At 43.5% G+C, this 15548-nt stretch overlaps 1 pseudogene across 1 annotated transcript; it reads left to right on the plus strand.

Annotated features, from left to right (window-relative positions):
- The first annotated feature begins 7801 nt into the window (after positions 1–7801).
- Positions 7802–8633, plus strand: LOC147893088 (uncharacterized; annotated as a pseudogene). The gene is made up of 4 exons (XR_015542309.1): positions 7802–7841; positions 8189–8282; positions 8378–8452; positions 8538–8633. The product of XR_015542309.1 is annotated as an uncharacterized LOC147893088 (transcript).
- Positions 8634–15548: the final 6915 nt, after the last annotated feature.

Below are 15548 nucleotides of genomic sequence, written 5' to 3' on the forward strand. Positions count from 1 at the left end.
CCTTGAATTTAGGCAATCCTGCAACAATATTTTGGGCTTGCATTGATTTAAGTCACTGTATATTAACATGACCAATGCATTTGTGCCAGATATCAATATCTGCAACTACACCGGTCCCATGTGCAAACATTGCTGCACTCAATTCAAGCATGTCCGCATCCAACGTAAACATCCTGCCCTTCTTCTTTCCTTTTGCTATCAAGCGACCATTATTTTTCATATCCTCAACAAAGCATCCATGAGGATTAAATCTGACCTGCAAGCCCTACTCAACCATCTGACCAATAGAAACCAAGTTCTTGGTGATGTTCGGGACATGAAATACATGAGACAAGTATTTCTTTTTCCCATCCTGCATAGACAAACGAATTTTGCCAATCTGCACAATAGGATGTGCAGTATCATCACCAGTCTCCACAAATCCTGGTTTTTCCATTTTCCTTGCATCTTGCATCCATTCAGCATGACCTATCATGTGGTTTGATGCACCTGAGTCAACATACCACACATCATTGCTTTCTTATGCACTTGTCACAGAATTTGTCATATGCTACACCATAAACAAATGCTCATTTCTGTCATCACCCTGTCTACTAGAGGATGCATAATTGCCTTGCTGCAATTTTCCATTCATAATGTCATTTTGCTTTTTGTAGCAGTCTTTAGCCATATGCCCCATTTTACCATAGTAGTAGCATTCAACATTGCTGTTTGCATTTTGGCCTCTCTGCCATCGACCACGACCTCTTTGGCTCCCCCTATCTCTAGAGTTACCACGTCCTCCTACATAGGACTAGTTTTCTTGCATTTGCTGCATATTCTGATTTCTACCACGGCCTGCAGATCGGCCTCCTCTACCTCTGCCTCTACCTCTGCCAGCATTTGAGTAGAAGATAGTTTCTTTTGAAGTTCCTCCTGAAGAAGATGCACCCCCATTTCTCTGCTCTTCAGAAATTAGAAGAGCAATCAACTCCTCAAAATCAGGAAATTTTTCACGGACGGCAATGGATGTCCGGAACTGTGCATAATCCTTTCCTAGACCATTCAAGGTCACAGAAACTAAATCGTCATCATCCATTGGCGACCCAATGGAAGCAAGTGCATCCGCAATTTTCTTCACCTTCATGTGGTAGTCATTGATGCTCATATTTTCTCTCTGCACATCGTGCAGCTCCTGCTTGAGCTGCATTTTCCTGGCTTGCGTATTTGTGCTGTACATTTTTGCCAAAGTATCCCATGCCTCCTTTGGCATACTTGCATCCTAAATATGCACAATCATGGAGTCCGAAATACTGATAGATAGCCAGTACATAACTTTCCTGGCTCTCTCATGCCATCCTTTGAATGCCTGCATTTCCTGTTGATTGGGAACATTAGGAAGAACACGTTCTTCTTCATTTCCTGTAATGAACTCCCAATAGCCTTTTCCCATCAAGAAATTCATCATTCTAAACTTCCATGCCTGGAAGTTGTTCTTATCAAGATTTTCAATGACAATCTGTGAAAGAGAATTAGATGCCATTGTAGAAGACTGCAAAATATTCTACCACTACAAAAAACACAGCTTTTGCCTCACACGGGCAGATCTGCAAAACTGACGAAAGTGGTATTTCACCACACAGTCACTTCCTAGTAATGATTTTGCATCAACAGGCAACAAGCATGAATCTGCAACTCCCAATGTCTCTGCGCACATGCATATGATGCAATTTCTGCGACAACTTTTCACTGACCTGTAGAACAGTGGTCGCACAGCAAAAACAAGGCCTTTTTCTGAATGCTTGCGGAGAACTTCCGCCTTCAAAACGGGCCCGAAAATGACCCCGCAGCATATAATGTCCTCTCGCCACACCGCGAAGGGCGTCTCAATCTAAGACAGTGCACTCTTGCACTTCTGGCTGTGCTACCTGCAGAGATTTGCTCCCAACTTGAAAAAGGAAAGCAACACTAGTCCTCTTACCAGGACACTGCGTACTTGGTTTGCTTTCTTGAGCTCCTTACCACGAACAAGGCTCTGATACCATGTGAAGATAGTGGGAGAGAGGGAAGGAGTCTCACTTGAGACTTTCTCACAATCACAATGGGAAAATACACACAAAGGTGGAGGCTGAAAACAGTTTTCCTCTTCTTAGTTGTGAAAGCCAAAAGAACTCAAGTACAAAGAAATAGAAGAACCCTATATGTGGGTCTCAAACCAAACTCAACTAACTAAGGTGGCATACTAACTGAGCCACGAACTAGTATAGATAAGGATAGCTGTCATCCAGCTATTATTCATGGGCGGTGTACCAACCGCATCTGTAGCTAACAAGTCGGTGACATAAATGCACAACGGTTACCCTAGCATATCGCGAGTGGAGCTCGATATCTCAACAGAGACGCGATGCGCATTTCGGATAGGAACAAAGCCGTGGTTCATTGAGCAAGAGGCAATGGGAGCGACGGTCGATTGGGCTGAGGTGGCTGCTCGCATGGTATAAGTTTACTCCTACTTGTAATCTCACTTTTTAATTTAAGTTCCAATCTAATTTTCGATTTATATGGTTTACTCTTAGGGTCAAAGCTCAAGCGTCCCATCATCGGAGGCGAGCGATCAATAGGGCCAAGGATCGGACGCAGGTGGCGAGGATGAGGGAGAAGACAGGTGTCGAGGACCAAGGAACAGGCCAACAAGACGAAGATGATTCGGATTCGGATGAGTAGTGGTAGTAGCATTTTGTATATCCGCTCATTTGAGCAATTTTGTATCGCCCTTTCGACAGGGTAATTTTGTTACAAACACTGTTGTATATGTCCGACATGTATATGCATTTGTTACTCATCATTTCACAAGAACAATTTTGTATCACCCTGCAAGCAAGGGAAATTTTGTCATAAAAAACTTTCTTTTGTAATTACAAAAAAAAAATAAAAAAATAGTGGGGCTAAACAGGGCCAAAGGAAAGCCCTGTTTAGCCCCACTAACCCTTTTTTTTTACTTCTGTTAATCGTCGCTATATAGCGCCGTTTACCAGTGTCGCTATATAGCGACGATTAACAGTGTCGCTATATCGCGACGTTTGCATCGTCGCTATATAGCAACGTTTGCCAATGTCGCTATATAGCGATGCTTTATAGCGACGGTCCTTTTTTGATGCTTTTAGCAACACTTATAGCGACGTTTGCGCCTGTGAAAAAAAAAATTTTAATCTAAAAAGCGTCGGTATTTCCGTCAAAAAATGGCCTATGCCTTGTAGTGCATCTTTCGACACTTCTTTTTGCTAGTGCGATGGGATGATCAGCTGCATGGGTGGGATGTCGATTATGTCATGCCTTGCAAATAATAGGGATGGCCTTTGTAGCAATAGCAATGGCAACAAACCTGCAATAACCTTGAGGGGAGGACCACCCATGAGGCAGACATATGCAATGAAAGCATCCATCCTGAGTGTTATAAACCCGCCATGTGTAGACAGGTAGAAGATATTTTTTTCATCTTCGGATAAGTCTTGGAAAATTATGCACAGGGTTTTGGTCCTAATGGAACGTTCCCATTCGACTGTTGGATGAGCAGATATGATCCTAATTTGGAGTTGCTTCCATTGGATAAGCACGCGTGCATTGAGGTGATCTTCCCCTTGTAGAGTAGCCATAAGCTCTTGGTATACCACTGTTGTGCATTGAAGTGGGGTTTCATTGGTGTTGTCTTCCAATGCCTCACTATTGTGCACTAGCAATTGGAGTTCAAGCTTGGAGATGATTATCTTTCAGGAGTGCATCTCATTCATTTTTTCTTTGTATTGATGGTAGATGGTTGTATAGGCCTCCTTAAGCTTTCTCATTTGCAAGGTGACCTTTGCCTGTTGAGGAATATCTTCTATGGTATTGGACCATTGGTCCAAGACTTATGCTTGTGAAGTGCTGGCCTGTTGAGCGGTAGTAAGTTGGTCCTTTAAGATTCTGCATTCTCGTGTCAGCTCGTCAATGCTGAAGGCACGCACTGCCAAAGATTGTTTCATTTCTTCAAGCTTGTCTTTGCAATCTTGGAGTGTGCAGATGTCAAGGAGTTATAGTAGGTCTATAGGATTGCCATTGCTTGTACTGCTTCTATCAGCTGTGTTTGACTTTGGTGGAGGTGGGAGGTCACATCCCTCACTGTCTTTTCTTGAGCTCGGAGAGCTTGGTTCATGTGCACTTCTTCTACCTCCTTCTCATCTATTTCCGCTTGAAGTGCCTTGACCTCTATGGCACTTGCCTAGAATTGATATTTAGTTCTTTGCAGTTTTTCTTTCCAATTCCCTTGCATATTCTTCCTTGGCCAAGCTAGTGAATAGTTCTAACATTTGGATCATTTGGCTAGCTTGATGTTGGAGAATAATAGATGGTGATGAGGTCTGGTGATACTATTGCTACAAGTGGTGCCCATGTAGCCAATGTGAAGAGAGTGGGAGAGAGGTAAGGAGTCTCACTTGCAACTTTCTCACATACACAATGGGGGAATACACACAAAGGTGGAGGCTGAAAACAGTTTTCCTCTTCTTAGTTGTGAAAGCCAAAAAAACTCTCTTATAAAAAGGAATAGATGAACCCTATATGTGGGTCTCAAACCAAACTCAACTAACCTAGGTGGCATACTAATTGAGCCACCAACTAGAGTACATAAAGATAGCTGTCATCCAGCTATTATTCATGGGCGGTGTACCAACGGCATCTGCAGCTAACAAGTCGGTGACATAAATGCACAACGGTCACCTTGGCATATCGCGAGTGGAGCTCGATATCTCAACACTCCCCCTTGAGCTCAATCCTAATTCCTGCACACCAAGTAGGTCTCTGAACTTGCGCAACTTCTCTGTGCCCAATGCCTTCGTGAATATGTCAACTACCTGATCCTCTGTGCTGACACAAACTAGATCAATAAAACCTACTAGAACCTTCTCCCGCACATAGTGGTAATGTACCTCAATGTGCTTTGTTCTAGCATGATAGACTGGGTTATTTGCCAAGTGTATACTACTCACGTTGTCACAATAAATGACAACTGGCCCATCTATAGACTGATGCATATCATAAAGCAGCTTATGCAATCAAGCTGCCTCACAGAAGCCGTGAACTTGGTTTGCTTTCTTGAGCTCCTTACCACGAACCAGGCTCTGATACCATGTGAAGATCGTGGGAGAGAAGGGAGAAGTCTCACTTGTGGCTTTCTCACATACACAATGGGGGAATACACACAAAGGTGGAGGCTGAAAACAGTTTTCCTCTTCTTAGTTGTGAACGCCAAAAGAACTCTAGTACAAAGAAATAGAAGAACCCTATATGTGGGTCTCAAACCAAACTCAGCTAACTATTGTGGCATACTAACTGAGCCATGAACTAGAGTACATAAGGATAGCTGTCATCCAGTTATTATTCATGGGCAGTGTACCAACTGCATCTGCAGCTAACAAGTCGGTGACATAAATGCACAACGGTCACCCTGGCATATCACAAGTGGAGCTCAATATCTCAACAAGAAGGGTATGTCCAACTCTTGTAGTTCTTTTCTTATGATTATAGCCAATAAGTATGGGATTTTACATTTTTGGCCTAAAGAACCCTCTAGTTTCTTTGTAAAGAAGATGACTACATGCTGGACCCAGTCTTGCAGAGTGGAAGGAATCAATTCTTGCCGCACTTAACCCCCAAGATTGTGGATAGGAATTGTGCTACTTCCTTGAGGTGATGGTCAAGGATTGTGCGAAGCAATATGCCCTCTCTATGGATCAGTGTGCCCTTGGTGAGGAGAGACTGTAATTCGATAGACTTTGCATCGACAGGCTGTTTAGGGTATTTCGCACCTTGTGTTGGTAGTGAGAAAGCCCTTTGAATGACTGTGGATGCTTGAGATGCAAGGATACTAATGGCAAAAAGGAACCTAACAGTCTCCATTCTCTTAAATTCATTTCATCAAAATAGGTATTCCTTTCATTAAAAAGACTATACGATTCCTATCAAGTGCATTCCAAAAACTATACAATCCCTAATTCCGCCGACGAAATAGGGTGAGAGTGACATTAAGAGGTTTCTTAATAAGGGGGATAGATGCAGTGAAAAGCTTTTTCAACCCAAAATGGTAGACTTTCTATCTCCTCTTCCAGTTCTGCATACTTTCAATGGCAGACTCTCTATCTCCTCTCCAATGCTGCATACCTTCAAGACCAGATTCCCTATGAAAAGCATGCTAGAGCTACTAAATCTTCAAGAAAGGCGCATCCATAAAAGCTTCTATTGGCTTCAACAAACCAAGGCCCAAACAACATCCAAGGCTCTAACGCAAACAATAAACCAAGGCCCAAACAACATCCACCATGGTTCTTTTAATGCGAACGCACCAATCGACCTTCAACGTCCTTGAAGGAGGTAAGTGGCCCTAATGCAAATCCCCTATTCTGCTGGCGGAATAGGGGGGGGAGAGACTCACAAGAATAGCACTCTACGGGGCTAAACTTGCGACAGACAATATGGCCGATCGAGCCTGTGCATACATGTAGCATCATGTCATCTTTGAAGAGAAAGACAAAGAAATAAGTACTTGTTGATGGAAAAAACATATTCAAGATATATATATAATCAGGAAGGGAATGAGTACATCCAGGCTTTGAAATCACCTTGTCACTGGATCGTGACGCGAGCCAGTCTGCAAGTGTGAATAGGAAGACAATGGACCCTGCTTCCAAGTATCGATGTCTCGCGGGACTATAAGCTATAGCGCCAGATGAAATGAAGAGTCCTCTTAATGTCTATCTCCCCCTATTCCGCTGGAGGGGAGATAGAAGCTGCAAGAGTGCCAAAGTCTGCACGGCTACTGTTGCAAGAAGCGAGATCTGCTCGAAGGAAGCTTCGACGAATTTGCGAGGAGCATGGCTCCATCCATCCTCTTTTAATATTATAAGTCGGAGAGAAGAACACGCTCCCTTTCCTACTTTCGTAAAAAATTGGAACTTGCAGATTAGTCATCGCATGCAGCACGATAGCACGATACAGAATGCTTTCTTGCGTTGCAAGATCTCCCTCTATAGAAGATCAGCTCCCTATCTATGATTAGCAAGCGTATTCCAATGGAATTCGCAGCAGAGTTGAGCTTCCTTCTTCATTGGGAGAGAAAGTAGAGCTTCCTTTCCATCGGGAGAGAAAGTAGAGCTCCCTATCTGAGCTTCCTTTCCACCTCTTCTCATGTCTTTGGGAGAGAGAAAGAATAGCTCCCTGTGTCCCTTGCGCGCCACCGAATTGTGAGACATAGCTTTGGCAGAGTGCAGATTAGCAATGCCTGTTAGCTCAGAAACTGATCTAAAACGATTGGGTCTCCTTCAATTCTATCCATAGGAAGGGCAAAGAATTACGGATGAGTACGCGAAGGTGCTTCTTAGCAGCATTATTCCGAGAAGCTCTACGAATCCAAAAACCGGAGAAGGTGGACTCTACATGCAAGCTAAGGTCTGGCTCTTCTCTCTGGAGCGAAACAAGTTGGAGCGATGTCTCTTCTTTCGATTACTGGCTCATCAAGCGTGGGGTGGTTATTGTTGCAAGAGGCACGTTTGCTGCACATCGACATCGCCGGCGATGAGGGGAGCGTGAGCGAGCGAAGCCACGGGAGGCGGCTGGAGAACAATCAACAATGTATAAGGGGGGATGGCGAAGGTGACTGCAGCAGCGGGAGGAGGAGGCGGGCGGCCGGAGGTGGAGAAAGGGAGGAGGATATGAGAGAGGAGGAAAGCAAAAAGGAAGGAGGGGGGGAGGTGAGATCGGAAGGGAGGAGAGACGGAGCAGCAGCTAGGAAGAAATGGTGCGTAATTCCATCCTCAGAAACATCAAATCTTTCGTAATGCCATGGAGGAGCCTGGCGAGAAGGAATCCGCTACCACATATTTTGCAGTCGAAGTAGCTTATCAATATGAAGCAGCAGATGCAGTAGCTGCTGCTATGGTCGGCGGACCGAATCGATCTGTCCAACCTCAACAAGAAGAAGCTGCGTCTGCCAGTGATGGATTAGATATTTGCCTAAGTAGTCGCTGATCATATTTCCTTCTTCTACGTCTCTTCCCTTCCCTGCATTTTCTGTCTTTCCCGTGCTCTGCACATTGTCTATCTCTTCCTGCATGTCTAAGCTTTTCCCCGTTGGTTTTGTTCCCCTAGCTCCCACTCGATTTTTCTTCTTCCTTCTCACAATTCATGAATGCCATGGGCGGCGTCACCGGTCGCACCAACCTCGCAGCTTGGTTCTCTGGATCAAGCCCGAGCGCGATGCGCAGAAAGCACGGGAGGTCCATTTTCTTCCCGCTCTCGCATTCTACTTTTTGTTTAACCTCTGACGCTTTGGGGACCCTTCAGCACTTCTCACATCCACATTTATCTGTAGGCTAAAGCAATTCTGAATGCCGAAAATGATAGATATTGCTACGTCGAGAAGAGACGACCACTTGCTGATCCTCAGGTGATATTGACATTTGCTAATCGGTTAATGAAACCTATTGTCGCACAATGCGCTTGGAGTCTAACACGAGTTTCTATTCCAACAGGAAACCGGCCTGATCCGCGGTATAAAAAGGGACGAGAACGATTCTGCTTGAGCTTCGCAATGTTTCGGAACGAGTTTGGGCTCTAGCCACTCACACTGGAACAAATAGAATTCTCAAAGGTGAAGGATCGATTAAGGCTGGGAGGTGGCAAGTTAGGCATGCAGGTTTTCTAACGATCGATTAAGGCAAGCGCAGGTACTTCCGGTTTTCTGGCGTTGATCTATGGTCTCCAACCTTGGGAGCCTTGAGTTAATTATATCAAACTGTTAATTACATCAATTACTAGGGATGAACGGCTGGAGTTTGATGAGAGTGCTATAGCAGAGCGGTGCTTGGAGACCGACCATTTGCTGCAGTGGAAGACCACTTGTTGCATGTAAGTTTCTTATCTCTTGACGTAATTAAGTAATTATTTGTGGCAATATATGCTACAAAATAGGTGCATCTTCATTGTTTTAATGATGCTCTTTTACAGTACAAAAAGTACAGTGCATTATGGTCATATGGACGACATTTTCGCGTGGAACGCATCGATTCAAAGAGAGTCACGTATGATTGTGGAGTCATGGCTAACTTCACACAAGATAGCCGAGCAAGTGCTTCAGATACCAATCTTCTCTCCTCATAGTTGGATTATTGTGGAACCATACGCGACATCTATGAAATTGATTTTAGACAATTTACTATTTTCATTCTTGATGTAAAATGGTTTAGAACTACTTACAACGGTCCCCATGCAACAATGAGAAAAGATAGTAGCGGTCTCTTTGCAATACACTCCACAAATATTGGACCGATGAAAGTGATACTTTTGTTCTTCCCGAGCACTGTGAGCAGGTGCATACTAATGATTTAATTAGTCGAAGCTTTTGTTTTTAAAGTCCATTGATATATATATAATTGACGACATTTGGCACCCATCTTCAATATAGGTGGTTTTTCATCCGGATCGTTTTGATCCAAGATGGTGGTACGTGATCCAAGTTACACCACGAAGTAAGCAAATTTTTGAAGATCGAGATGTGGATATGGAGATGCCACTACCAATGCCGGATCCAATTGATGAATCTAGCGAAGAAGATGTAGATCACCATATGAGGCAAGAGGAAGATGCGCATAATGACATCGCACGGGAGGAGGATGGAGATCACGATATTGATGAAGAAGACAACAATCATCAAGATCAATCACCACACTTAATCTTTATTGAAGAAGATGATCAAATACTTTTAGGTGAACGTACGATGCTAGAGTACGATGATGATATAGGAGATCAACTTGGTATAGAGTTGGAGATAGACTTGCTTGGTGCCTTAGACTTGGCTCAAGATGAAATAGTTGATGTAAATGCTCTTATTTGATTTTTCTCATCTCAAACTTGGACATGAATATATGAGCTTCAAAGGCTTGATGTACATGCTCTCATTTTTTAATTCTCTATGAGCTCAAACATGTATGAAAATTTAAAAAAATTTGTCATTGAAAAAAACTAACTTTTAAGGCCTATTAAAAAAAAAAAACCTCTCTGTAAAAACGTCGCTATAATATTTTGTATCAGCATCGCTATATAGCGACTTTTGTAAAAGTTGCTATATAGCGACTTTTAGCAACAGTCGCTATATAGCGACGATTTACGAAACCTGCTTTTCATATCGACGATTAACGCTAAGCGGGCGCTAAACGTCGGTATGTAAACATCGCAATAGGATCCGTGTGTAGTAGTGATGATAGGGCCTATCTCACATCCAACTTCCCATATGTAACCACTCTTTCTGCCAACATCATAACCTCCCTTACCCTTACTGCTACCACCCTCTTAACCTTCCCTGAGCTCCATCCTAACATCTATTTCCTCTATTGTCTCTTTGCTCATGCCTCTCACCATTTTCAACTAACCCAATAGTCACAAACTTACGAGCCCCTCACACCTAGCTTTTTCCCCTCCCTTGCTAATCCTACCCTTGAGGATTACCAAGCTGCTCAAACCATTTGCCCAGTTTTTCCCGCCCTCCCCTCTGCTCCCCCTTCCATAACTAACACTCTACCATATTTCTCCCCCATGTCCCTAGATTCTCTCCCTGCGCCGTCATCACCTCCGACACTACTTGTGCTTCCATTAGCAAAAAATGACACAGTATTTGATTTTGAATATTAAGATCTGGATAATCTAATTCATATGCCCATGCCAAGTTCCAATGATGGGTATGATTTTGATGAGATACCACTTCCCAGTAACCCCATCAAGGAATTTTGGAGCAAATATCCTGATATGAAAACTCGAGGTGGATGGACCCTGGACAACTTTCCTACCAACCTTCGTCAGTGTCAAATTAGTGAAGGTTGGATTAGCAAGTTGGATCCACAACTTGATTGGTCCCGCCCCAAGCTCTTTGATGTAATCTTCTTGAAGGAGTACCTATGGGCACCTCCATGTCTCAGAACCCATCCCAAGTTCTATGCAGTTCCACGGCATAAAAAATGGGAAGCCAACATACACACTTTGGCTGAAGATAGAACCATTAGTTGGCCAATGATCGAGCCCTACTTTGGTGTAGAACGAAATATCCAAACAATGATCCGAGCACTTCAACAGCATGAGCAAATAATGTGTGGCAACATTGATCGCTTCCTTCGCCTCAGTGCTATTCTGTAAAACATTGGAATTCATTCTGGAGGTCCCATGTTACCTTGACTCCTATTTGCCTCCACTCAGCTTTAATCCCAATGAAAGGGTCGATGCTCAGATTACAAGCCAACTCTATCTAAGGCTTTACAACAGGATTGACTAGCACGACACAAGTTCCACACCCACTCGACTAAAAGCATGGCAACCTAGGTACGTGCTCGCAATCAGCCATAACCCGAGGATGGATGTCCGGGAGTATGTTATCTTTGTGCCAACATGGACTTAGGTAGAACAGAATGTGTGTGTAGAGTAGCGGCAAATCTCCACTTGTACTTGCATAAGGCTAGAAATAATCCCTCTTAGAAATCCAACTTGCATGTTCTACATGCAAGTTCTAAATACGACTTCTACATACAACTCCTACATGCAACTCCTACATGCGAGTTGTACATGCGAGTTGTACATGCAAGTTCTACATACGAGTTGTACATGCACATTCTACATGCAATTTCTACATATGACTTTTACATGCAACTCCTACATGCGACTTGTACATACGAGTTGTACATGCGAGTTCTACATACGAGTTCTACATGCAAGTTTTACATATGACTTCTACATGCAACTCCTACATGCAACTTGTACATGCAAGTTCTACATACGACTTCTACATGTAACTCCTACATGCGACTTGTATATGTAAGTTCTAAATATGACTTGTACATGCAACTCCTACATGCGACTTGTACATGCAACTCCTACATGCGACTTGTACATGCAAGTTCTACATGCAACTCCTACATAGGACTTGTACATGCAAGTTCTACATCCGAGTTCTACATGCAAGTTCTACATGTAGAGAGAGAATGTGTTACACTTCCTACATGCAAAGAGTGAAGCTCTCCAACTTGTATAAATACCCCATAATGGAATGAAGCCCAGACTCTTTGGGGCATTGTGTTGAGTTCTACTTTGGTATTCCAAGCAATTGTCTCAAGTGTCCATGCTTCCTTGTACTCCACGTCCAAAAGCATGTCCTAACCTTTCAACTACTCCTCCCCTCTCCTCCAACCTTGCAACCCATCCTCTCCCTCTCCTCCTCCCTCCTCTTCCTCCTCTCTCCTCCTCCTCTCTCCTCCTCCTCCTCTCCCCTCCTCCCTCCTCCTCCTCCTCCTCCTCCTCCTCCTTCTCCTCCTCCTCCCTCCTCTCTCTTCTTTACCCCATGCTCTTACACCTTCTTCCTCTCCCACTCCTATGCTCCCCCTAAACCCTTTGTTTCTCAACCCTTAAACTCCATGATCTACAAGGGAGATGAGTTCTCCACCATGTACTTTACCCTAAACCTTGGAACCTCCTTCTAAACCTTGGAACTCCTTCTAACCCTGGAACTCCTTCTAACCCTGGAACCTCCTTCTAAACCTTGGAACTCCTTCTAACCTTGGAACCTCCTTCTAAACCCTAAAACCTCCTTCTAACCCTGGAACCTCCTTCTAACCCTTAAACTCCTCCTAAACCCTGCAACCCCCAATGAAGGCGAAAGCCTTCATTACCTCCATCATGATGATACACGTTCCATTTACATGTGCATGCACTTTGTTTGCTTACCACACTTAAGCCTACATCTCTCACTGAAACACAACTCGAGGTCATAAGCTACACATTTACTACAATTGACAACCTCGATATATCTATAGGTGACAAAAAGCCTCGGAACGCCACATATTGAGAAAACCTTGCTCTTCCTACGAAAGCCGTAGGAAAGTGCTAACATTCATTAATGCTCGTTTTCATCATGATCACCGTCTTCAATTTTAGACTAGTTTTTCATTGTGTAGTGCTCTGCCATGCATAAATTCTCCGACCATAGTTGACTTTGCTAAAGGTACTTTTGCAACTCACGTCTCTCCACACACATATTTTTGTATTTCACGCGCATGAAAGAAAGTGTTTCTCCTAAAATATTCAAAGTGTGTATTAGTTCGTATTGCTAACCAAGTGAAAGTACGATTTGGATTTTTAATCCTTAGTAGATAGCAATGATAATGTTTGTTGTGATTATGCTTTGTAAAGTGAAGTATAATAGCACAAAGATATTATAGTATCATGCAACTGATGGAATAAAAAACTATGCACTTACACACGATAATTGGGAGAGTTGTGCTAACATGTTAACTTGAACACTACCTCAAAACCTAAAGAATGCAAACATAATTCCACATTCCCTCGCAATAATCAAAAGCATCAATAAACATGCTTATGGTTTTAGGAAGTACATTATCTTCTAGAAGAGGTCCTTTGACATTGTGCGCACTTTACCAACTCTTGCATCAAGTAAAGCATTGTCACTCAACAAAACGCCATCCAACCAAATTATGCAGCCTTTGGATCCGAACGTTGTGGTCTTAAGCAAAGCTCATGATGCTATGCTAGAGCACAAAGCATTAGCCATAGCTGGTGGAAACACTTTCAAGCTTTTCTCTCCATCAACCACATCGCTGATTCAATCACATGTTGATTTGCTTTTCAGGAGAATGTGCTCGTGAAGTATGGCACATTTAAAGACAAAAAATCCAATTACATGACACGGTTGTGCATCGATCCTTCTAATTGGCACAATTGTGAGACAATCACTTTGATTGTGCCACATGCATTTGTTCACCAATACAAAGACATACTACATCCTGACTCATTCTATAGAATCTAAGGTGTAGTACCCTGTGCAAAAGGCCTTCACAAGGGTGGTAATTGCTACTATTTGCATGTTGATGCAATGACATTGGTAGTGAAAGCTGAAGCGTTCGAGGGCAACGTGAAGTTCGTGTCTGAAAATTCAATAGATTTTGCTCCCTATGCATCATGGGATGAACAAAATTTTCTTTCAATACTAATGTAGTACAGATGATGGCTCCGTCCATGCGTGCACTCCCATAGTGGAGCTTAGATGGTGATCTAGACAGATACTAGGTGAAGAGCTACTAGCTAGAAGATCTGATCTAATACAATGGACTAGGAGGGTCGCCTCTTTATAGCTATGAGGGCGGTAGTCGGATCAACCTAGTCGGTGGAGCCGATTAGTCAACTTAGTCGGTGGAGTCGACTAGTCAACCTAGTCGGTGGAACCGATTAGTCATCCATGGAATATTCCCTATACCTTCGCCTCCGAGGCTCTCACCCCCGAACCCCCACCAAGGGGACCGCTGGCCCCCCTGGAACCCCCCAGACCCTAGCGAGAGCAAGGGGCTCCCACACAATCACCTTTCTACCATCAACAGTCTCATTAATAGACCTCATCTGACATGCAAGTTAGGATCCCCATCCAGTGTCCTGGGCTCACACATGGCTTCTCCTCATATGGGGGCCTTACAACTTGAGCACCTTGGACGATTGGTGGATACTAGGAGGGTGGGGCATTGAGCATATCTAACGCCCCCCCTCAATGTCCACCCGTAGGTGAACTACCTTCTCGGCCCAATGCTGACTCTCTAAAGATGACCTTGAAGCTTATTCTTATCGAGTGCCTTGGTGAAGATATCTGCTCCATTTTTGTATGTTAGACAATAGACCAATTCCACTATCCTGTCCTTGATCAACTCATGCACATAGTGATACTGAATCTTTATATGTTTTGTGCGCACATGAAACACTGGATTTTTAGCAATTGCCATGCAATTTCGATTGTCGCACCTCAGCACAGTTGCCTCATCTTCTTGCACTCCCATGTGCCATAAGATCCTCCTTAGCCACACTACTTCACATGCAGCAAAACATGATGCCTTGTACTTAGCCTCAGTAGAAGACAATGCCACTGTTGGTTGTTTCTTACTGATCCAAGAGAAGATACCTAAACCTAAGAGAAACAATATCCAGAAATAGATTTCCTAGAATCAACATCTCTAGCCCACCAATCTGAGTCATAATGACTAGCCAAGGAAGTGCCCGTACCATAGGTGATGCCATAATCAAGAGTGCCCTTCACATACTTGAGTACCCGCATCCTTGCATTCCAATGATTCTCCCGAGGCTTAGTGAAGAACCTGCTCAAAACGCTAACAACAAAACTGATGTGTGGTCTGGTGTTGCACAAATAGATGAGACTGCTGACCAACTTCCTGTACCTCCCGATGTCTGCAGGTGGTGAGGCATCCTCCATAGACAGCCTCACATTTACCTCCATAGGTGTAGCTATCTCCTTGCACTCGGACATACCAAATGCCTTCAAGATTTCCCTTGCATATTTCTGCTGAGAGCTGAAGATCTTGCCTGGCTCTTGCCAGACTTCAATCCCCAACAAACTGTAGTGCATCAAGCCTAAGTCTATCATCTCAAATTCCATGCTCAACACCTTTCCAGTTTGCTAGATCATGTCTTCATAGTCACCTGTAATA

This window comes from Dipteris shenzhenensis, chromosome 16 (assembly GCF_047967505.1).
Source record: "Dipteris shenzhenensis isolate YYH24624 ecotype China chromosome 16, Dip_SZ_1.0, whole genome shotgun sequence".
In the NCBI taxonomy this organism is placed as follows: Eukaryota; Viridiplantae; Streptophyta; class Polypodiopsida; order Gleicheniales; family Dipteridaceae; genus Dipteris; species Dipteris shenzhenensis.